This window comes from Neomonachus schauinslandi, chromosome 5 (genome assembly GCF_002201575.2).
Source record: "Neomonachus schauinslandi chromosome 5, ASM220157v2, whole genome shotgun sequence".
Taxonomy (NCBI): domain Eukaryota; kingdom Metazoa; phylum Chordata; class Mammalia; order Carnivora; family Phocidae; genus Neomonachus; species Neomonachus schauinslandi.
The window spans coordinates 148632147-148655786 of record NC_058407.1 but is presented as its reverse complement, the minus strand read 5'-3'; the positions used below and the strand labels follow the sequence as shown (position 1 = coordinate 148655786).

Genomic DNA, 23640 nt, shown 5'->3' with positions numbered 1-23640 from the left:
CATTACAAACAGAGCTGCCCTTGTATCTTTGCTTGTGCCTCCCTGTGTATACATGTGGAGGGTCTCTTAGCAGAAATGTCAGGGTCCTTGCTTTCCTAAGGTAACCTTTCTGTCCCTTATTAACAGCCTTAAACAAACATCCCCCTGCTGGTGAGTGCGCCGGCCGGCCGTGCCACCGGGCTGCGAGGAGCCACGATACTGGCTCTGCTGGGGTCGCTCATTCTTACATTTGTGTGGAGCTGGTGAGGCTTTCCCAACCGATTGAGATGCACGTTACGGGTGTGTTGGTGTCAAAATGAACAGGCATCTTCGGTTCTTTTCAGTATTAGGAGCTCGTAAGAGACGCGAGGTGAATGTCCCAGATGGGTTCCTTTGCAAATAATTGCCCCTTTCTATAAAGTCGTACCAGTATCTCCTGTGAATGATACACGGTGTGTGTTTCTCAGTACAGCAAAGAAGAATTTATTTTCCCTTAGGTTTATTAATATTATATGATATTTCAAAAACTCAAATCTTTACTCAAGTTAACCGGGAAGTCATTTTGATACATAGATAGAGACCTTTTCCTAGCTCTTGTATTGTAAGATCGCTGTTACATAAATGACACCTGATCTTCTGGGTTGCAATTTTTTTTTTTTTTAAACCAATGCAAAGTTTTGGTGAATGTATATTTCTCATTGGGCCGTCTTCCATATACACCCCTCTCCCCTTAAATGTAGGAGTTGAAGCAGTATATCTAGACAGTTAAAAATGACATATATGTTATGAAGTTGAAAGTGACTATTTAAAAATGTAATCCCCTGTCATCAGACGCCAATTATCATGTCCCCAGTTTTTGGCGTGGGAGGTGATTACTCCCAGAGCTGTTCTTGGCAACTGGGAAAGATAAATGGGTGGAAGGAAACGAGAACAAACGTGAAGATAAATTTGCGTACAGAGCAGAACATACCTTTTGCATTTTCCCCTGGTGCCTTTACTTTCGTGCTGGAAAAACGTGAATATATGTGTAAAACTCAGGTGTGCAGAGGTCGAACACGGAACAGGACTTTTTTCCTTTTTCCTCATTCCATTAGGGACAGGTGCACATTTCTCTTCGGGAAACGTGAATAAGATTTTACGGGAACCATTTTGTGTTGTTGTTCTTTCTGGTGGTTTTGTGTCCCCATTCTTAAAAAGCCGTACCTGTGTTTTCTTGCAATGAATGCTTGGGGTCTGTAGCTGCCCTTTGGGCACCATCTACCTGCGCCAGCGGTGAGAACGGTCGCTCAGGTGTTTACCTCTGTGCTTTGCTGGTTGTCCTTGGCATATCGGTGAGTGCTGTGTAATCCTCCACTCTCTCGAAGAATACCACACGGGCAAATATGTAGAGAAAGTACAAACACTACATCCAGACCTCAGCTTATCTCAAAGAAAAGCCCTGAGTCCCATTCAGGTAAAAACATCTGTAGAAACCCAGAATGGCTTCTTCCTTTTGAGTTGGCCTGTTGGGTTTTGGGTTGTTTCTTCCTGTCCTTTTATAATCTTTCTCTTGCACCCTCCAGCAACTCCTGTTCTGCTTTCTGTCTCTCTATGTGAGTTTGCAGAGCCTAGAATGTTATATAATTGGAATCAAACAGAAGGTATTCTTTTTTATTTTGTTTTTTTTTCTGGCTTCTTTCACTCAGCATACTTAATTCAAGATTCATCCGTGTCATACATTATTTCATACCAAGAATTCACTCCTTGTGATTGCTGAGTGGTAGGGATCTTTTAAGCTGTTTCCAGTTACAGATAAAGCTACAATGAAGATTCGTGGACAGACCTTTGACAGGATATTGAAAGGCTTTCAAAACGCCTGGATCATAGGTTTATCTTTTTAAGAAACTGACAAACTGCTTCCCAGAGTGGTTGTGCCTTGCACATTCCCACCAGCTGTGTAGGAAAGTTCCAGTGTCTCCACATTCCCACCAGTCTTCTTAATTTAGCCATTGTCACAGGCATGTGGTGAAATCTCACTGTGGTTTTAATTTACATTTCTCTAGTGACTGATGATGTTGAGCATTCCTTCATGTGTTTATTTACTATTCATCTGTCTTCTTTGGAGAAGTGTCTGTTCAGATCCCTGATGCATTTTTTAATTGGGCTGTTTTCTTATTATTGAGTTTGGCAAGTTCTTGATATATTCTGGATACAAATACTTCATCAGATATTTGATTTTTGAATATTCTCTCCCAGTCTGTGGTTCTTTTCATTCTTGTAACAGTGTCCTTTTAAGAGCAGAAGTTTTAACTTTTGATAAAATCCAATTTATCTGTTCCTTTGCACATCATTCTTTCCTTGATATATATAAGAAATATACATGTATACATATATGTGTGTATATATACATATATATAGATATATATATGTATATACACATATATATAATCTTTGCTTAACTCAAAGTCACAGAGGTTTTTCCTTATGTTTTCCTCTAGAAAGATTTTTTTTTAGGTTTTATTTCTTTATTTGTCAGAGAGAGAGAGAGAGAGAGAGCGCGCACAAGCCGGGGGAGGGGCAGGTAGAGGGAGAAGCAGGCTCCCCGCCGAGCAGGGAGCCCGATGTGGGGCTCGATCCCAGGACCCTGGGATCATGACCTGAGCCAAAGGCACACGCTTAACTGACTCAGCCACCCAGGCATCCCTCTTCTAGAAAGTTCTTAATTGAAAATTGACATTTAGATGATCCATTTAGAGTTTATTTCGTATATGATAGGAGATATGAACTGAAGTTCACTTTTTTGTATATAGAGATCAAATTGTTCCAGTGTTTTTTTGTTGAAAAGACCATCTTTTCTCCACTGATTTCCTTTGTACCTGTGTTGAAAATAAGCTGTTCATATGTGTATGGGCTCACTTCTGGGCTCTATTTTGTTCCCTTGATCTATTTGTCTGTTTTTACACCAATTCCACGCTGCCTTAATTACCATAGCTTTATAATAACCGAAATCAGGGTAGCGTTAGTATTCCAACTTTGTTCTTCCTTTTGATGATTCTAGTTCCTTTGCATTTTCTTGTGGATTTTAGAGCCCAGTAACAATTTCTACAAAGCACCTGCTGGGATTGCATTAAACCTGTAGGTCAGTTTGGAGAGAACTAAATTGTCGACAGTACTGAGTCTCCCCATCCATGAACATGATACATCTCTTGATTTATGTCGGTCTTCTTTAATTTCTCTGAGCAGTGTTTTGTAGTTGTCGGTGTCCACAACTCTGACATCTTTGGTCAGATTTATCCCTAAATAGTTCATATTTTTGATGCTATTGTAAATGATATTATTTTCACAATTTCCTGATGGTTCATTACTGGTAGCTAGAAAAACACTTAAGTTTTTTGTATTAACCTGGTATTCTGCCATCTTGTTAAACATGCTTATGAGTAGCATTTTGGTACATTCCTCCAGATTTCTACATAGGCAGTCATGTCATCTGTGAATACTGAATTTTACTTCTTCCTTCTTAACCTGAATGCCTTTTATTTATTTTTCTTGACTTGTTGGCTGAAACTTCCAGTGTAATGTTGAATAGAAATGGTGAGAGATGGCCTTCTTGGCTAACTTCTGATCTTAACGAAAAAGCATTCAGTCTTTCGATATTAGGCGTGATGTTAGCTGCTGTGGGTTTCTCATAGATGCCCTTTATCAGGTGAAGGAAGTTTCCTCTATTGCTACTTTGTTGAGGGATTTAAAAAAAAAAATCAGGAATGAACGCCAGATTTCATTACATGTTTTCTTCTGTCTATTGAGATGATCATGGTTTCAATTTTTTTTTTTTTTAGTTTTTTAATATGCTGAATTACATTGATTTTTTTTTCAAATGTTAAACCATCCCCCACATTCCTCAGATAAACTCCACTTATCTCATAATGTATTATGCTTTTTATATATTGTTGCATCCAATTTTCTGAAAATTTGTTTACAAATTTTGCACATTCATAAAGGATACTGGTCAGTAACTGACTTTTGTAGTCATGCCTTTTTCTAGCTTTGGTATCAGGGTAATACTGACACAAAGAATGCGGGAGTATTCTTATAGTAAAGGAAGTATTCCCTCCTTTTCAATTTTCTAGAAAAGTTTGCATGGAACTAGTATTATTTCTTCCTTAAATGATGGGTAGCCAGGAAAGCCATCTGGGTCTGTGGTTTTCCTTGTGAAAAGGTTTTTCCCTATTAATTTGATTTCTTTCATAGATATAGGGCTAATCTGGTTATCTATTTCTTCTTAAGTGAGCTTTTGTAGTTAGCATCTTTTAAGGAAATTGTTGCATCTAAGTTGTTGAATTACTGATGTAAAGTTTTTCATAACAGTGCCTTATTACCCACTTCATATTTACAGAGTCTGTTGTGATGTTACCACCCCCCTTCCTGATATTGGTAATTTGTGTCCTTCTTTTCATTTTTCTTAATTTGTCTGGTAGAAGTTTATCAATTTTATTGATCTTCCACAAGGACCAGCTTTACTTCCATTGATTTTCTTTTTTTTTTTTTATTATGTTAATCCCCATACATTACATCATTAGTTTTAGATGAAGTGTTCCATGATTCATTGTTTGTGCATAACACCCAGTGCTCCATGCAGAATGTGCCCTCCTCAATACCCACCACCAGGCTAACCCATCCTCCCAACCCCCTCCCCTCTAGAACCCTGTTTGTTTTTCAGAGTCCATCGTCTCTCATGGTTCGTCTACCCCTCCGATTTCCCCCGCTTCATTCTTCCCCTCCCGCTACCATCTTCTTCTTTTTTTTTTTTCCTTAACATATATTGCATTATTTGTTTCAGAGGTACAGATCTGAGATTCAACAGTCTTGCACAATTCACAGCGCTTACCAGAGCACATACCCTCCCCAGTGTCTATCACCCAGTCACCCCATCCCTCCCACCCCACCCCCACTCCTGCAACCCTCAGTTTGTTTCCTGAGATTAAGAATTCCTCATATCAGTGAGATCATATGATACATGTCTTTCTCTGTTTGACTTATTTCACTCAACATAATACCCTCCAGTTCCATCCACGTCGTTGCAAATGGCAAGATCTCATTCCTTTTGATGGCTGCATAATATTCCATTGTATATATATATACCACATCTTCTTTATCCATTCATCTGTTGATGGACATCTTGGCTCTTTCCACAGTTTGGCTATTGTGGACATTGCTGCTGTAAACATCGGGGTGCACGTACCCCTTTGGATCCCTACTTTTGTATCTTTGGGGTAAATACCCAGTAGTGCAGTTGCTGCATCATATGGTAGCTCTATTTTCAACTTTTTGAGGAACCTCCATACAGTTTTCCAGAGTGGCTGCACCAGCTTGCATTCCCACCAACAGTGTAGGAGGGTTCCCCTTTCTCCGCATCCCCGCCAACATCTGTCATTTCCTGACTTGTTAATTTTAGCCATTCTGACTGGTGTGAGGTGGTATCTCATTGAGGTTTTGATTTGGATTTCCCTGATGCCGAGCGATATTGAGCACTTTTTCATGTGTCTGTTGGCCATTTGGATGTCTTCTTTGGAAAAATGTCTGTTCATGTCTTCTGCCCATTTCTTGATTGGATTCTTTGTTCTTTGGGTGTTGAGTTTGATGAGTTCTTTATAGATTTTGGATACTAGCCCTTTATCTGATATGTCATTTGCAAATATCTTCTCCCATTCTGTCGGTTGTCTTTTGGTTTTGTTGACTGTTTCCTTTGCTTTGCAAAAGCTTTTTATCTTGATGAAGTCCCAATAGTTCATTTTTGCCCTTGCTTCCCTTGCCTTTGGCGATGTTTCTAGGAAGAAGTTGCTTCGGCTGAGGTCAAAGAGGTTACTGCCTGTGTTCTCCTTTAGGATTTTGATGGACTCCTGTCTCACATTGAGGTCTTTCAACCATTTGGAGTCTATTTTTGTGTGTGGTGTAAGGAAATGGTCCAGTTTCATTCTTCTGCATGTGGCTATCCAATTTTCCCAACACCATTTGTTGAAGAGACTGTCTTTGTTCCATTGGACATTCTTTCCTGCTTTGTCGAAGATTAGTTGACCATAGAGTTGAGGGTCCATTTCTGGGCTCTCTATTCTGTTCCATTGATCTATGTGTCTGTTTTTGTGCCAGTACCATGCTGTCTTGATGATGACAGCTTTGTAATAGAGCTGGAAGTCTGGAATTGTGATGCCGCCAGCTTTGCTTTTCTTTTTCAACATTCCTCTGGCTATGCGGGGTCTTTTCTGGTTCCATACAAATTTTAGGCTTATTTGTTCCATTTCTTTGAAAAAAGTGGATGGTATTTTGATGGGGATTGCATTGAATGTGTAGATTGCTCTAGGTAGCATTGACATCTTCACAATATTTGTTCTTCCAATCCATGAGCATGGAACGTTTTTCCATTTCTTTGTGTCTTCCTCAATTTCTTTCATGAGTATTTTATAGTTTTCTGAGTACAGATCCTTTGTCTCTTTGGTTAGATTTATTCCTAGGTATCTTATGGTTTTGGGTGCAGTTGTAAATGGGATCGACTCTTTAATTTCTCTTTCTTCTGTCTTGTTGTTGGTGTATAGGAATGCCACTGACTTCTGTGCATTGATTTTATATCCTGCCACTTTACTGAATTCCTGTATGAGTTCTAGCAGTTTTGGGGTGGAGTCTTTTGGGTTTTCCACATAAAGTATCATATCATCTGCAAAGAGTGAGAGTTTGACTTCTTCCTTGCCAATTTGGATGCCTTTGATTTCTTTTTGTTGTCTGATTGCTGTGGCTAGGACTTCCAATACTATGTTGAATAGCAGTGGTGATAGTGGACATCCCTGCCGCGTTCCTGACCTTAGGGGGAAGCTCTCAGTTTTTCCCCATTGAGAATGATATTTGCTGTAGGTTTTTCATAGATGGCTTTTATGATATTGAGGTATGTACCCTCTATCCCTATACTCTGAAGAGTTTTGATCAAGAAAGGATGCTGTACTTTGTCAAATGCTTTTTCTGCATCTATTGAGAGGATCATATGATTCTTGTTCTTTCTTTTGTTAATGTATTGTATCACATTGATTGATTTGCGGATGTTGAACCAACCTTGCAGCCCAGGGATAAATCCCACTTGGTCATGGTGAATAATCCTTTTAATGTACTGTTGGATCCTATTGGCTAGTATTTTGGTGAGAATTTTTGCATCCATGTTCATCAAGGATATTGGTCTGTAATTCTCCTTTTTGATGGGGTCTTTGTCTGGTTTTGGGATCAAGGTAATGCTGGCCTCATAAAATGAGTTTGGAAGTTTTCCTTCCATTTCTATTTTTTGGAACAGTTTCAGAAGAATAGGTATTAATTCTTCTTGAAATGTTTGGTAGAATTCCCCTGGGAAGCCATCTGGCCCTGGGCTTTTGTTTTTTGGGAGATTTTTGATGACTGCTTCAATTTCCTTAGTGGTTATAGGTCTGTTCAGGTTTTCTATTTCATCCTGGTTCAGTTTTGGTAGTTGGTACATCTCTAGGAATGCATCCATTTCTTCCAGGTTATTTAATTTGCTGGCATAGAGTTGCTCATAATATGTTCTTATAATTGTTTGTATTTCTTTGGTGTTGGTTGTGATCTCTCCTCTTTCATTCATGATTTTGTTGATTTGGGTCATTTCTCTTTTCTTTTTGATAAGTCTGGCCAGGGGTTTATCAATCTTGTTAATTCTTTCAAAGAACCAGCTCCTAGTTTCGTTGATCTGTTCTACTGTTCTTTTAGTTTCTATTTCATTGATTTCTGCTCTGATCTTTATTATTTCTCTTCTCCTGCTGGGTTTAGGCTTTATTTGCTGTTCTTTCTCCAGCTCCTTTAGGTGTAGGGTTAGGTTGTGTACTTGAGACCTTTCTTGCTTCTTGAGAAAGGCTTGTATTGCTATATACTTTCCTCTTAGGACTGCCTTTGCTGCATCCCAAAGATTTTGAATAGTTGTGTTTTCATTTTCATTGGTTTCCATGTATTTTTTAAATTCTTCTTTAATTTCCTGGTTGACCCATTCGTTCTTCAGTAGGATGCTCTTTAGCCTCCATGTATTTGAGTTCTTTCTGACTTTTGTCTTGTGATTGAGCTCTAGTTTCAAAGCATTGTGGTCTGAAAATAAGAAGGGAATGATTCCAATCTTTTGGTACTGGTTGAGACCTGATTTATGACCTAGGATGTGATCTATTCTGGAGAATGTTCCATGGGCACTAGAGAAGAATGTGTATTCCGTTGCTTTGGGGTGGAATGTTCTGAATATGTCTGTAAAGTCCATTTGGTCCAGTGTGTCATTTAAAGTCTTTATTTCCTTGTTGATCTTTTGCTTAGACGATCTGTCCATTTCAGTGAGGGGGGTGTTAAAGTCCCCCACTATTATTGTATTGTTGTCGATGTGTTTCTTTGCTTTTGTTATTAATTGGCTTATATAATTGGCTGCTCCCATGTTAGGGGCATAGATAGTTACAATTGTTAGATCTTCTTGTTGGATAGATCCTTTAAGTAGGATATAGTGTCCTTCCTCATCTCTTATTACAGTCTTTGGCTTAAAATCTAATTTGTCTGATATAAGGATTGCCACCCCAGCTTTCTTTTGGTGTCCATTAGCATGGTAAATGGTTTTCCACCCCCTCACTTTCAATCTGGGGCTGTCTTTGGGTCGAAAATGAGTCTCTTGCAGACAGCATATCGATGGGTCTTGTTTTTTAATCCAGTCTGATAGCCTGTGTCTTTTGATTGGGGCATTGAGCCCATTTACATTCAGGGTAACTATTGAAAGATAGGAATTTAGTGCCATTGTATTGCCTGTAAGGTGACTGTTACCGTATATTGTCTGTGTTCCTTTCTGGTCTATGTTGCTTTTAGGCTCTCTCTTTGCTTAGAGGACCCCTTTCAAGATTTCCTGTAGGGCTGGTTTTGTGTTTGCAAATTCCTTTAGTTTTTGTTTGTCCTGGAAGCTTTTTATCTCTCCTTCAATTTTCAATGACAGCCTAGCTGGATATAGTATTCTTGGCTGCATATTTTTCTCATTTAGTGCTCTGAATATATCCTGCCAGTCCTTTCTGGCCTGCCAGGTCTCTGTGGATAGGTCTGTTGCCAATCTAATGTTTCTACCCTTGTAGGTTACATATCTCTTCTCCCGAGCTGCTTTCAGGATTTTCTCTTTGTCTGTGAGACTCGTAAGTTTTACTATTAGATGTCGGGGTGTTGACCTATTTTTATTGATTTTGAGAGGGGTTCTCTGTGCTTCCTGGATTTTCATGCCTGTTTCCTTCCCCAAATTAGGGAAGTTCTCTGCTATAATTTGCTCCATTATACCTTCTGCCCCTCTCTCTCTTTCTTCTTCTTCTGGGATCCCAATTATTCTAATGTTGTTTCGTCTTATGGTATCGCTTATCTCTCGAATTCTGCCCTCGTGATCCAGTAGTTGTTTATCTCTCTTTTTCTCAGCTTCTTTATTTTCCATCATTTCATCTTCTATATTACTGCTTCTCTCTTCTGCCTCATTTATTCTAGCAGTTAGCGCCCCCATTTTTGATTGCACCTCATTAATAGCCTTTTTGATTTCTACTTGGTTGGATTTTAGTTCTTTTACTTCTCCAGAAAGGGTTTCTCTAATAACTTCCATATTTTTTTCAAGCCCAGCTAGTATCTTTAAAGTGATGATTCTGAACTCTAGATCTGACATCGTACTAGTGTCCGTATTGAGTAGGTCCCTGGCAGTCGGTACTACCTCTTGTTCTTTTTGTTGAGGTGATTTTTTCCATCTTGTCATTTTGTGCAGAGGAGAATAGATTAATGAGAGAACAGAATGCTAGCAGAGTAACAACGTCCCCAGAAAATATACTCTAAACAAATCAGAAAAAACCTGAAGCAGTGGGAAAAGAAAGGGAAAGAGAGAAAAAAGAAAAAGAAAAAAAAGAAAAAGATAAAAACAAAAACAAACAAAACAAAACAACAACAACAAAAAAACCAGAATGTGATCAAGTATGATCAGGCTGGTATATAGATCAGTGCCACACACTAGATTTGGGGTGTATTTTGGTCTTTTAGAAGAAAGTGCCTCCCAAAATTTTAAAGAAAGAAAAACTTATATATGTACAAAAATAAGGGTTGATATGATGAAGGGATGGAATATGACTGTAAAGATGGAAATTATAAAAAATTTTATAAAAGGAATTGATAAGAAGTTGTTTGAAAAAAGAAAGAAGAGGATTTAAAAAAAGGGAGAGGATGTGATCAGGCAGGGGAATAGAAAACACCATATACTAGAGATTTAGGGTATATTTTGATCTGTTAGAAGAAACTATCTCAAAATTTTAAAGAGAGAACAACTTATATATATAAGCCAAAAATACGGGTAACTACTATGAAGGGATAGAATATGACTCTAAAAATGAAAAATAAAAATGTTTTTTTTTTTTTAAAAAAAGGGATTGATAAGATGTTGGTTGAAAAAGGGAAAAAGAAAAATTCAAAAAGAAAAAAAAAGAAAAAAAGACAGTTAAAAAAAATTAACTTTGAAAGACTACAGAATCATGGTAAAAAAGCCATGAATTCTATGTGCAGTAGTCCCCTAGAGCTGGAGTTCTGCCGTTCTCATTGATGGGTAAACTTGGTCTTGGCTGGCTGTTCTCGCTGATCTTCTGGGGGAGGGGCCTGTTGCCGTGGTTCCCAAATGTCTTTGCCGGAGGCAGAATTGCCCCGCCCTTGCCCCCTCCCAGCTAAGTAATCTGCTCGGGTTTGCTCTCCGGGACTTTTGTTCCCTGCGAGCTTTCCGTACAGTGTTGGAGGCGGAGAGTGAAAATGGCGGCCTCCCAATCTCCGCCGCGGAGGAGCCGAGAACTCGGGGCCCCGCTTCTCAGTGAGCCCCCAGAGAAAAGCCGTCAGTCACTCCCGTCTCCCCGGTCTCCAGCCGCACTCCGTGCTCACCCGGCCTGTGACCGCGCGTTTCTATCTCTGGCACCCGACCCCGGGTGGAGTCTCCAAACCCAGCAGATCCCTGCGGCGCACTCCCGCGCGGCTCCTCCCGGGGGAGGAAGGTGAGTCTCCCCGGATCTGCCGCTTGTTGGGTCCCTGCTGGAGGAGCAGGGGCCCGACTGTGCCGCGGATCACGGTTTATGGCAACCCCGAGCTGAGAGCCCGAGCCTGGGCTCCGCCTCTGCAGCCGGCTTCCCTGCTCCGATTCCTGGGAGCTCTGCCACACTCAGGCACCCCCGGTCTTTCCGTGACCCGTGGGTCCTGAGACCACACTGTTCCGGAGGGTTCCACCCCCCGCTTAGCCACCAGAGTGACGTCCCTCGGCGGAGCAGACTTTTAAAAGTTCCGATTTTGTGCTCCGCGGCTCTATCACTTGCCAGAAGCGGCCGCCGGAGGCCCCTCCCCCGCCGTCTATCCTCCTGAATATCGCCTCGGATTCACTTCTCCGCACGTCCTACCTTCCAGAAAGTGGTCGCTTTTCTGATGAGAGAGTTGTTGCTCTTCTTTTCTTCGATCTCCTGTTGAGTTCGTAGGTGTTCAGAAGGGTTTGATCCCTATCCAGCTGAATTCCTGAGAGGAGACGAAATCCAGGTCTCCTACTCCTCCGCCATCTTGCTCCCCATTGATTTTCTTTTTTTCCCTATTGCTGTCCTGTGTTTCTATTTCATTTATTTCTGTTCTGACCTTTATTATTTACTTTCTTCTACTTAATTCAGTTTTTTTTAAAAGATATTATTTATTTGAGAGAGAGAGAGAGTGTGCATGTGCACAAGTGGGGGGAGGGGCAGAGGGAGAGGGAGAAGCCGACTCCCTGCTGAGCAGGGAGCCCAATGTGGGACTCCAGATCCCGGGACCCCAGGATCATGACCTGAGCTGAAGGCAGATGCTTAACCGACTGAGCCACCCAGGTGCCCCATAATTTAGGTTTAATTTGCTTTTATTTTTCTAGCTTTTTTTTTTTTTAAAGATTTTATTTATTTATTTGACAGAGAGAGACAGCGAGAGAGGGAACACAAGCAGGGGGAGTGGGAGAGGGACAAGCAGGCTTCCCGCGGAGCAGGGAGCCCGATGTGGGGCTGATCCCAGGACCCCGGGATCATGACCTGAGCCGAAGGCAGACACTTAATGACTGAGCCACCCAGGCGCCCCTATTTTTCTAGCTTTTTTTTAAGATGGACACTGAAGCCATTGATTTGAGACCCTTCTTTTTAAAAATTTTTATTCTTATGTTAATCCCCATACATTACATCATTAGTTTTAGATGAAGTGTTCCATGATTCATTGTTTGTGCATAATACCCAGTGCTCCATGCAGAACGTGCCCTCTTTAATACCCATCACCGGGCTAACCCATCCCCCCTCTCCCCTCCCCTCTAGAACCCTGTTTGTTTTTCAGAGTCCATCGTCTCTCATGATTCGTCTCCCCCTCCAATTCCCTCCCTTCATTCTTCCCCTCCTGCTATCTTCTTTTTTTTTTTTTCCTTAACACATAATGTATTACTTGTTTCAGAGGTACAGGTCTGTGATTCAACTGTCTTGCACAATTCACAGCGCTTACCAGAGCACATACCCTCCCCAGTGTCTATCACCCAGCCACCCCATCCCTCCCACCCCACCCCCCCACTCCAGCAACACTCAGTTTCCTGAGATTAAGAATTCTTCATATCAGTGAGGTCATATGATACATGTCTTTCTCTGATTGACTTATTTCACTCAGCATAACACCCTCCAGTTCCATCCAAATGGAATTTGCCAGTCGTTGCAAATGGCAAGATCTCATTCCTTTTGATGGTTGCATAATATTCTATTGTGTGTGTGTGTGTGTATGTATGTGTATATATATATATATATATATATATATATATATATATATATATATATATACACCACATCTTCTTTATCCATTCATCTTTCGATGGACATCTTGGCTCTTTCAACAGTTTGGCTATTGTGGACATTGCTGCTATAAACATTGGGGTGCACGTACCCCTTCGGATCCCTACATTTGTATCTTTGGGGTAAATACCCAGTAGTGCAATTGCTGGATTGTATGGTAGTTCTATTTTCAACTTTTTGAGGAACCTCCGTACTGTTCTCCAGAGTGGCTGCACCAGCTTACATTCCCACCAACAGTGTAGGAGGGTTCCCCTTTCTCTGCATCCTCACCAACATCTGTCGTTTCCTGACTTGTTAATTTTAGCCATTCGGACTGGTGTGAGGTGATATCTCATTGAGGTTTTGATTTGGATTTCCCTGATGCCGAGCGATATTGAGCACTTTTTCATGTGTCTGTTGGCCATTTAGATGTCTTCTTTGGAAAAATGTCTGTTCATGTCTTCTGCCCATTTCTTGATTGGATCATTTGTTCTTTGGGTGTTGAGTTTAAGAAGTTCTTTATAGATTTTGGATACTAGCCCTTTATCTTATATGTCATTTGCAAATATCTTCTCCCATTCTGTCGGTTGTCTTTTGGTTTTGTTGACTGTTTCTTTTGTTGTGCAAAAGCTTTTTATCTTGATGAAGTCCCAATAGTTCATTTTTGTCCTTGCTTCCCTTGCCTTTGGCGATGTTTCTAGGAAGAAGTTGCTGTGGCTGAGGTCGAAGAGGTTGCTACCTGTGTTCTCCTTTAGGATTTTGATGGATTCCTGTCTCACATTTAGGTCTTTCATCCATTTTGAATCTATTTTTGTGTGTGGTGTAAGGAAATGGTCCAGTTTCATTCTTCTGCACGTGGCTGTCCAATTTTCCCAACACCATTTGTTGAAGAGACCGTCTTTTTTCCATTGGACATTCTTTCCTGCTTTGTCAAAGATTAGTTGACCATAGAGTTGAGGGTCCATTTCTGGGCTCTCTATTCTGTCCCATTAATCTGTGTGTCTGTTTTTGTGCCAGTACCATACTGTCTTGATGATGACAGCTTTGTAATAGAGCTGGAAGTCTGGAATTGTGAGGCCACCAGCTTTGCTTTTCTTTTTCAACATTCCTCTGGCTATTTGGGGCCTTTTCTGGTTCCATACAAATTTTAGGCTTATTTGTTCCATTTCTTTGAAAAAAGTGGATGGTATTTTGATAGGGATTGTATTGAATGTATAGATAGCTTTAGGTAGCATAGACATTTTAACAGTATTTGTTCTTCCAGCCCATGAGCATAGAATGTTTTTCCATTTCTTTGTGTTTTCCTCAATTTCTTTCATGAGTGTTCTCTAGTTTTCTGAGTGCAGATCCTTTGCCTCTTTGGTTAGATTTATTCCTAGGTATCTTATGGTTTTTGGGTGTAGTTGTAAATGGGATTAACTCCGCCATTTCTCTTTCTTCTGTTTCATTGTTAGTGTATAGAAGTGCACCTGATTTCTGTGCACTGATTTTATATCCTGCCACGTTGCTGAATGCCTGTATGAATTCTAGCAATTTTGGGGTGGGGTCTTTTGGGTTTTCCACATAGAGTATCATGTCATCGGCCAAGAGTGAGACTTACTACTTCTTTGCTGATTTGGATGCCTTTTATTTCTTTTTGTTGTCTGATTGCTGTGGCTAGGACTTCCAATACTATGTTGAATAGCAGTGGTGATAGTGGACATCCCTGCCGTGTTCCTGACCTTAGGGGGAAGCTCTCAGTTTTTCCCCATTGAGAATGATACTCTCTGTGGGCTTTTTGTATATGGCTTTTATGATATTGAGGTATGTTCTGTATATCCCTACACCGTGAAGAGTTTTAGTCAAAAACTTTGTCAAATGCTATTTTTGCATCTATTGAGAGGATCATATGGTTCTTGTCCTTTCTTTTATTTACATAGTGTATCACATTGATTGATTTGTGGATATAACCACTCTTGCAGCCCAGGAATAAGTCCCACTTGGTCATGGTAAATGATCCTTTTAATGTACTGTTGGATCCTATTGGCTAATATTTTGGTGAGAATTTTGGCATCCATGTCCATCAGGGATATTGGTCTGTAATTCTTTTTGGTGGGGTCTTTGTCTGGTTTTGGGATCAAGGTAATGCTGGTCTCATAGAAAAAGTTTGCAAGTTTTCCTTCCATTTCTATTTTTTGAAACAGCTTCAGAAAAATAGGTATTAATTCATCCTTAAATGTTTGGTAGAATTCCCCTGGGAAGCCATCTGGCCCTGGACTCTTGTTTTTTGGGAGATTTTTTATTACTGCTTCAATTTCCTTGCTGGTTATGGGTCTGTTCAGGTTTTTTTTTTTTAAATATTTTTTTAAGATTTTATTTATTTCTTTGACAGAGACACAGCGAGAGAGGGAACACAAGCAGGGGCAGTGGGAGAGGGAGAAGCAGGCTTCCTGCAGAGCAGGGAGCCGGATGCGGGGCATGTTCAGGTTTTTTTTACTTCTTCCTGTTTCAGTTTTGGTAGTTTATACGTCTCTAGGAATGCTTCCATTTCTTCCAGATTGCCTAATTTGTTGGCATATAGTTGCTCATAATATGTTCTTATAATTGTTGGTATTTCTTTGGTGTTGGTTGTGATCTGTCCTCTTTCATTCATGATTTTATTTGGGTCCTTTCTCTTTTCTTTTTGATAAGTCTGGCCAGGGGTTTATCAATCTTATTAATTCTTTCAAAGAACCAGCTCCTAGTTTCGTTGATCTGTTCTGCTGTGCTTTTGGTTTCTTTTGCATTGATTTCTGCTCTGATCTTTATTCTTTCTCTTCCCCTGCTGGATTTAGGCTTTATTTGCTGTTCTTTCTCCACCTCCTGTAGGTGTAAGGTTAGGTTGTGTATTTGAGACTCTTCTTGTTCCTTGAGAAAGGCTCGTATTGCTATATACTTCCTTCGTAGGACCGCCTTTGCTGTATCCCAAAGGTTTTGAACAGTTGTGTTTTCATTTTCATTTGTTCCCATGAATTTTTTAAATTCTTCTCTAATTTCCTGGTTGACCCATTCATTCTTTAGTAGGCTGCTCTTTAGCCTCCATGTATTTGAGTTCTTTCCCACTTTCCTCTTGTGATTGAGTTCCAGTTTCAAAGCATTGTGGTCCGAAAATATGCAGGAAATGATCCCAATCTTTTGGTACCGGTTGAGACCTGATGTGTGACCCAGGATGTGATCTATTCTGGAGAATGTTCCATGTGCACTCGAGAAGAATGTGTATTCTGTTGCTTTAGGGTGGAATGTTCTGAATATATCTGTTAAGTCCATCTGGTCCAATGTGTCATTCAAAGCCCTTGAGAATGTGAAAATATTTTAATGTATAGTACTTTTTTTTTGTTGCTGTATTTGGTTTGCTAGTCTTTTGTTTATGATGTTTGTATGTATATTCCTAACCAGTACTGGTCTGTTTATTTTGTTTTCTTGTCATGTCTTTATCTGGTGTTGGTGTCAGGGTCATACCTAATAGAGTGAGTTGGGAAGTGCTCTCATTTTTCAAAGAGTTTGTGAAAAATTGGTATTAATTCTTCTTTGAATTTTTGGTAGAATTCACCAGTGAAGCCATCTTGTTGGCAGTTTCTAAAAATTAATTCATTTTCTTTACTTGTTGTAGGTCTATTCGTATTTCCGATTTCTTCTTGAGTCAGTTTTCAGTAGTTGTGTCTTTCTAGGGATTTGTCTGTTTCATCTAAGTGAATTTATTGGCATACAGTTGTTTATACTATTCCCTTATAACTCTTTTCTATTTTTATTTTATTTTAGATATTTATTTGACAGAGAGAGACACAGCGAGAGAGGGAACACAAGCAGGGGGAGTGGGAGAGGGGGAAGCAGGCTTCCTGCAGAGCAGGGAGTCCTATGCGGGACTCGATCCCAGGACCCCCAGGATCATGACCGGAGCTGAAGGCAGATGCTTAACGACTGAGTCACCCAGGTGCCCCTCTTTTTTATTTTTAAACAAATGTGACTTGGGTTACCTCTGCTTCTTCCTGCACTTTCTTTCCCGAAACCTTTTGTTTGGAGATTCTTTTATGTTGACACATTTGATTTTTTGATTTAGTGCATTTATGAAAATGGCTGTGTTTAAAAGTTGTCAGACTGAAAGGCATACGGTTGTTTCTCTTGTTTGCTCTGGATGCGTTAGTGTTCACTCTGGCACGTGACGGTCTGGGGGCAAGGGCGCTTCTCGGGGATGGATACCAAAAAAGCAGAGTCACAGAGTTTGTATCTTCAACTTTATTAGGTGTTGTAAAATTGTTCTGTAACTCCTTTTTTAAAAAGATTTTATTTATTTATTTGACAGAGAGATAGAGAGCACAAGCAGGGGGAGGGGCAGAGGGAGAGGGAGAAGCAGGCTCCCCGCTGAGCAAGGAGCCCGATGCGGGACTCGATCCCAGGACCCTGGGATCATGACCCGAGCCGAAGGCAGACGCTTAACCAGCTGAGCCACCCAGGCGTCCCTGTTCTGTGACTCTTGGGCTTCTGGATGTGCTCAAGGGGCTACAGAAGTCCCAGCCTTGATAGGCAGAGTTTGGTTGTGAGTCACTCATGTGTGTGGCCTGGCCAGGGGGCGCTCATTTATGACATCCTGGTCTTGTAATCCTGGTTGTGGCTGGCTAACCCAGTCAAAGCCCTCCCTGAATGCCACACACCATTCCCAGGAGTAGCTACTTGGTAAAAATGTGTGAGATTGAGACTTGAGAGACACCCACTTGGGGGTGAACCTCATGACTGATGTAAATGAAGTCAGCCGTGACCGGTTGAATTTGTAACCTATCGGAACGGAGAGGAAGTGTTGTACGCACCGAGTCTGCAGAAAGGGTCTGGGTTCTGGGGTATCGGAAGCGTGGTCTCACATCCAGGCTCTGCTTCCTTTGTAATTTCAGGCAAATCATTTCCTTCTCTGTCCTCAGTTGCCACATCTATAGAATGGGGGTAATAGCAGTTCTTAGCTCATAGACTTGTGGTTCACTGAGGTTGTATAAAGTGTTTGGCGCAGGGTCTGGGGTCTAGCAGCACTGACTATGTCTCCGTCCCCGGCTGCCTTCCCATTCGCCGGCGCTGTGTCCTGAGGGTGTGGGGAGAGGGGTAAGTAGCTTTTGTTGTAGCACCTTTTTTTTTTTTTTTGGTCCCCACTGTGGCTTCTGTATCTCTAGTGAATGTGATGTCCTGGTCAACCTTCCATGTTGTTTGACATGACATAATTTAAGTAGGGAACATAAAGCTACTTGTCTGGACGGCTTTGCAGACCTTTTCCAGTGCTTAAAGAAGTGCCGTAACAAAACCAGTGTACCTGTACCCTTGGTCGTGGGAACTTCATGGGTGCCCAGCTTCGTTTGCCACTCTGCTGAGTGTGGACTTGAGGGCCATCCAGCTGTGGGAGATGAGGCCCAGCGAAAGCTCTCCAAGGCCGACACTGGAGTGTCTGATGGGAAGCACTTGACATTTTTTTTTTTTTAAAGATTTATCTGCGAGAGAGAGAATGAGAGACAGAGAACACGAGAGGGAAGAGGGCAGAGGGAGAAGCAGACCCCCCTGCTGAGCAGGACTCGAGGATCATGACCTGAGCCGAAGGCAGTCGCTTAACCGACTGAGCCACCCAGGTGCCCCTAGCACTTGACATTCTTAACTATGAACCTGAATACAGGCCCCCCCTCAGCATCAGTTCCCTGTCAACGCTGGACAGGACCACACCAGCATTTGTATCCTGTGGGTTTTAGATGCTTTTGAGTCTCCTGTACGTGTGGCCCAGGGGTGAGTCCGCTGGGGTAACTGCCCCCCCCCGCCCCGGGATGATCTGTGACACAGTCCTGTCCAACAAGAGGGCCTTCCGAACGTTGAGCATCTTTGTGTTTTGTCTAATGACACACTATGGGTTTAATTTTAGTAACTTGCCATAAACATTAACAGAGAAGACAGGCAGGATATATCAAGATGAAGGTTCTTTCGGAAAGTTAAAGCAGGTTCAAATGAATAGCTATTAGACTTATCAGAAGGTAAGCTATTTGTGATAGGAGGGGGGAGGGAAGGGTCACGAGGGGATGAGAAACCTTCGAGAGGATTGTGGGGCCGCATTAAATGGCCGGGGACATGTGGTTCCCATCCGTCATGAAGACGGTCTTGGCTCCGTGCTGGTGTTTGACTGCAACGCGGATTGGCTCCCGTTCATTTCCCTCTGTCGCTGAGCGTGTGGGTGTGTCTGTGTTTACAGGTGATGTGATATTCACCTTGATTCTAGAGCGAATGTGCTGTCGGGGGTTATGAAGATGCTGAATGATGACTGTGTCCAGTATCGGAAAAGCTCTCCAAGGCTCTGTGTTACCCAAACGTTAACAGAATGATCGAGAGAAGCTGAGGTCCCTCCGGGCCTGGGATCCTTGAATGCCCAGCTCGCCCCTACCTGTGCAGACCTGGTTTCTCCGACTTTCTGCGTGGAGGGGGTCCCACAGCCCAACCCCAGCATCTAGCCTGTGGCCGGGCGTACGGCAGGGCCTGAGCCCCAATCGCTCGTTATCTCTGGCCTCTTTGCCCAGGCTGTTCTCTCTGCCTGGAACGTACTTTCCATGCGCACGCCATGTCTACCGCCCACCTTCCCTAGAGCCCCCTGCTCTGTCCCGCGGCCTCTCCTCCAAGGCCGGGCACCTTCCCTGCTCCCTCTGACAGCATTTTCTCTCCCCCGGGCGGGGACACTGGCTGGTAACGTGTGAGGTGCCAAATGTTTTAGGCCCTTGGGAACATCATGGACCTACTGATCTGTTGAGGCTGCTGTCTTGGTCCCTCATGTCGCAGCTAACGACCATGTTGTAGTAGTTAGGTAACCCGTGATCTCTGTTTTCTCCCTCTCTGCGGGCGACACGGTCAGCGATGTGCAAGGCCCGGTTGCCCATCCAGTTTACTCATGGCCATTTTATTTCACCAGAGCAAGGAGGCAAGTATCATGCTGTTTTCCTCAAAACTTTATCTTAGCCATGGGCTTCTAAATTGAAAATTAAATGCCATTTTAGGAAAAGAATACCCAATTCTAAAGACCAGTTTTGTATGGTCGATAAAAACACCTCCTGTAGCTTTTTGAAACTTGGTCACGTTGAAGGACTCTCTGGGTCTTTGGGGAATTTTGTTGGTGGCTTTACTGCTACCAAAGTGTGCGTGTTTCCCCCGTGCGTGGATGTGCTCTCCATGCTTTATCAGGCCTTCCTTCCCTGCAGTGCTTCCTTACGCTTGTAGGAGAAGGAACATGACTTTGGTGTCAATGTTGTCACGTTCAAGCTCAGCCAGTCCCGGCTTCTATATTGTATCCCACGTTCCTGGGCTTGGGGGAGGGAGGTCCCCTCGACGTGTGAGCTGCAGGGTTCGCCTCGGTTTTGTCTGTGGCCAGGTGCTGTGAGGGGTGTTCTGAAGGTGGGGGCCCCTGCGAAGCCCGTGCCCGTGCCCAGCTCTGCTGGGGCTCGCCCGACCCATAGGGTGTGGTCCGCCCTCCGCATAGCAAGAACCGGTAGTACATCAAAATGTTTTTTATTTGAGACACAAAAATGCAAAATTGCTGAGATATCAAACGTTTCCCGACCGGCTACAATACTGCCACTATGTACAAAAGATCTGATGATAACTGCGCACACATATAAAAATACAGTATGCGTTACTATGTACAGTACATGTGCAAAATGTATGGCATTCAGACATGATACGGAATTGATTTCAGGGGTGCAAACAGCAAATACAAAGGCATCATGGTTTTCTTTTAAAAAACAACATAAAGGCAATACATGAATGGACCCCCCGATTGCCATAATTTTTTTGTTTATTAAGCTAGTGCTTTAGTAAGCGGGGCTCTGTAGGTTGGTATCTTTCTCCTTGTTTTCATAAAGTGAGATGCTAAGACATAATGTGACCATGAAAATAAGAAGAGAAACACCTATCACGCTGTGTTTCTATTGCAAGCAAGAGAAAAGGAAACTAATCTGCACTTAGGAAGAAACTCTGTATTACTACTAAATATGTATTATTCTTAAACAAACAAAACAAATCTATACTATTTTACATGAAAACAACAGAGAAGTATCTACATCTTTGTGAAAATTATAACCTTAAATGGATAATACCTTTTTGGGACTGACTGTTGAGATCTCGTTAGTCTCAAATTTTAAATAAAAAGTGCCTCCTTTTGGCAAATACTTGGCAATGCCTTTGGTTCCTTTAAAGCAAGTTTGCATTACTCTTGGTTACTTGAGGTTAAGTACTTTTGGTAGATACTAAACCCTCTCCTAAATGCTCCCTCCTCGTCCCCAGTCAGCAAGTTTCCTTACAGCAGAATGTCGAGAGGTAATTGTTATGAGTCTCGGTGATTCTATGAACTTGGTTAAAGCTTTCTCTTAGTAGTTGGCACAAAGCTCTGTTGAACATGACTAGCTGTACTGATTATCGCCAATGACCTGTTTAGATTCCAGACGGCACCTCTGGTCTGAGATTGCCATCCTGCTGTCACGGACCGGTGACAGTTCCTGGTCACGATTCACAGAGCTATGTGTTAGTGCAGAGGGGGAAGTGCTCTTTTGTAAACACGGGCAGCTGGGTGGCGCCCGGGCCTTGAATCCGAGATCGCGGCTTAGAAAGCCTCTGCGGGGACGCACGTACTCCTCAGATAGTGCGAGGAGGGGTGAACGGGGAGCACACGGGGGCCTCCTTGTGGTCCTGCAGGCAGAGTCACCTCACAAATGGAAAAGGTGGCCCGGACAGACCCGCGCATCGGCAGGGTTGGAGACAGGGCAAAGAATGGCCGCGTCTTGTTATTTTCCAGTGGGGACTACAGCCACTTAGAAGGTGAGCCGAAGCGCAGTTAGGATGCTCTCCAAACACACAGACCTGCCCTCGGAAGCTGTGCTCCTCGACGGAGCTGCCCTTCCAGTTAACGCGCTTGGATCACCTGGGCTAATTCCGTGGCCTCCAGGGCAGTGGACAGTTCGGTAGTCTGCTCTGTTGCCAGGGGTCAGGAGGATGCATGTGTGCGGAGAGGGGTGACCCAACAGGGAGGGTTCTGTGTGGATCCGGAGAAACGGGCCATCCCTCTCTAAAGTGACCGCCGGCAGGAGCCTGTCTGGGGACGGGAGAGGGACTGTCCCATCACTTGTGGGGACAGCTGCGTGGCTGGTTTCAGCCTGGGAATTCTGAACGGGCGCCGAAGAAAGCGAGGTGGCCTGGAATGATCTGGGGTGGGGGGAGGGCAGAGGAAGCCTGAGTCCACTGTGGTGACCAAATGGGTGACACGCTGCCGACACATCACTTGGGGCTGCACCAGACTGCCTTCTGAAATCGCACTTCCTAAAGTGTCAGTTACATGGATCACAGAACCGGGCAGTTTTTAAAAAGGAAACTTAAATAAGATCTCTCTAGCATTACAAAAATAGTCCTATAAAACACAGAGTATCTGAGCAAGAAATCCCACGAATTGAGAATATATCTATGTACAAATATGTGGCCAATACTGTACAGTAGATTGCACAATTCAGGAAGAACGCTAGCACGCGAACCCCCAGCAACACGCCGGAGGGGCCTCCCTAGACATGCGCTGCTGAAATCTCCAAGGTGACCCCAGGCCCCTAGACTCGCAAAGCCCGGAGAAGCTCTGGGCTTTGCGTGCATCCTGCCCTGGAGCACACGAGCTGGTACTTGCATACCCTAGAGAGGCAAGCTCGATGCGCGGTGTTTCGGGAATATTCAGGGAAGTCAGACTGGACGGGAGGGCGCACGTCCAGGAGCTGGTTCTTTCCTTGGCAATATGATGTTCTGCAAGACGGCGGACCACACTCCCACGTCTACGCTACACGCACGCATCCCGGCTGGCCTGCCCTGTGCTTTATGGCTGTGACAATAAAGATAGTCCTCTGTGGGGCACGCCTTCCCCGCCGCTTACCCTGTGTACAGTGAGTCAGGTCAGAGGGGCCTCGATGACAGCGTCGTCTTTGGTCACGTCACCTGCTGCACATGTCTGTGTCCTCATGCTAACCTCGAACACGGAGCTGGGACCCCGGACGGCGGCCTCCCTGCCACACGGGCTGTCGCCCGAGCCAGGACGGGAGGGCGCGGCGGAATGGTGCGAGTGGGGGGCTGGTGGAGTTCGGGTCGGGAGGCTCCTTGCCCTCCCTTTCGAGGAAGCCCTGTATGTAAGGGTTTGAACCCATGTGTGAAGTGGGTACTTCAGCAATTCCTAGTCAAAAGCAAGCAGGCTAGTGGGCTGGCATTCTCTGCACTCAAGTGTGTATTTTTGGACAGCACCCTTCCTGTGGCACGTTTCAGACCTTGTTTTGAAAAAGCAACGGGAGAGCTGAGGGCGAGGAAAGCATCTAGGTGCGTAACTCAGGCTGGTGGAAATACAAAGTCCATGAGAGTCAACAGCGCTAGCTGGTCACTTGCCTCCTACGAGTCCACGGTGGAGGAGGTAAGCCCCAGACAAAAACCCACGGCCAAGACCACCCTCAGACAGTACCTGCCCAAGTAGACAGCCCTGTCCCCGGAGACAGGCCCTTCTGGAAGGGGCGGACTGGGGTCGCCCGTCCCACCTGGGGTGACACACTCTCTTGGCCTGGCTCACATGGCGGCGTTGTGCTGAACCAGGTTACTGGATTCCAGGCGTGGGATAACCAGTTTCTAAATGTTTAAACTACTCCCTCAGACCACACTGAGCATAACTGCTTCTGCCCTGAACCCTTCCAAAGTCTTTCAAGTTGGGAAATGCCAGTTAACAGAGGGCTCCAGTGTTCTGGGCGGCTGAATACTGGAAAAACAAACTTTCCTTACATGGAGTAAAATC

At 43.4% G+C, this 23640-nt stretch overlaps 1 long non-coding RNA gene across 1 annotated transcript in view; it reads left to right on the top strand.

Moving 5' to 3' along the window:
• Positions 1–23640, top strand: part of LOC110588060 — a 38707-nt gene that overhangs the window by 4717 nt on the left and 10350 nt on the right. The window lies entirely within an intron of this gene.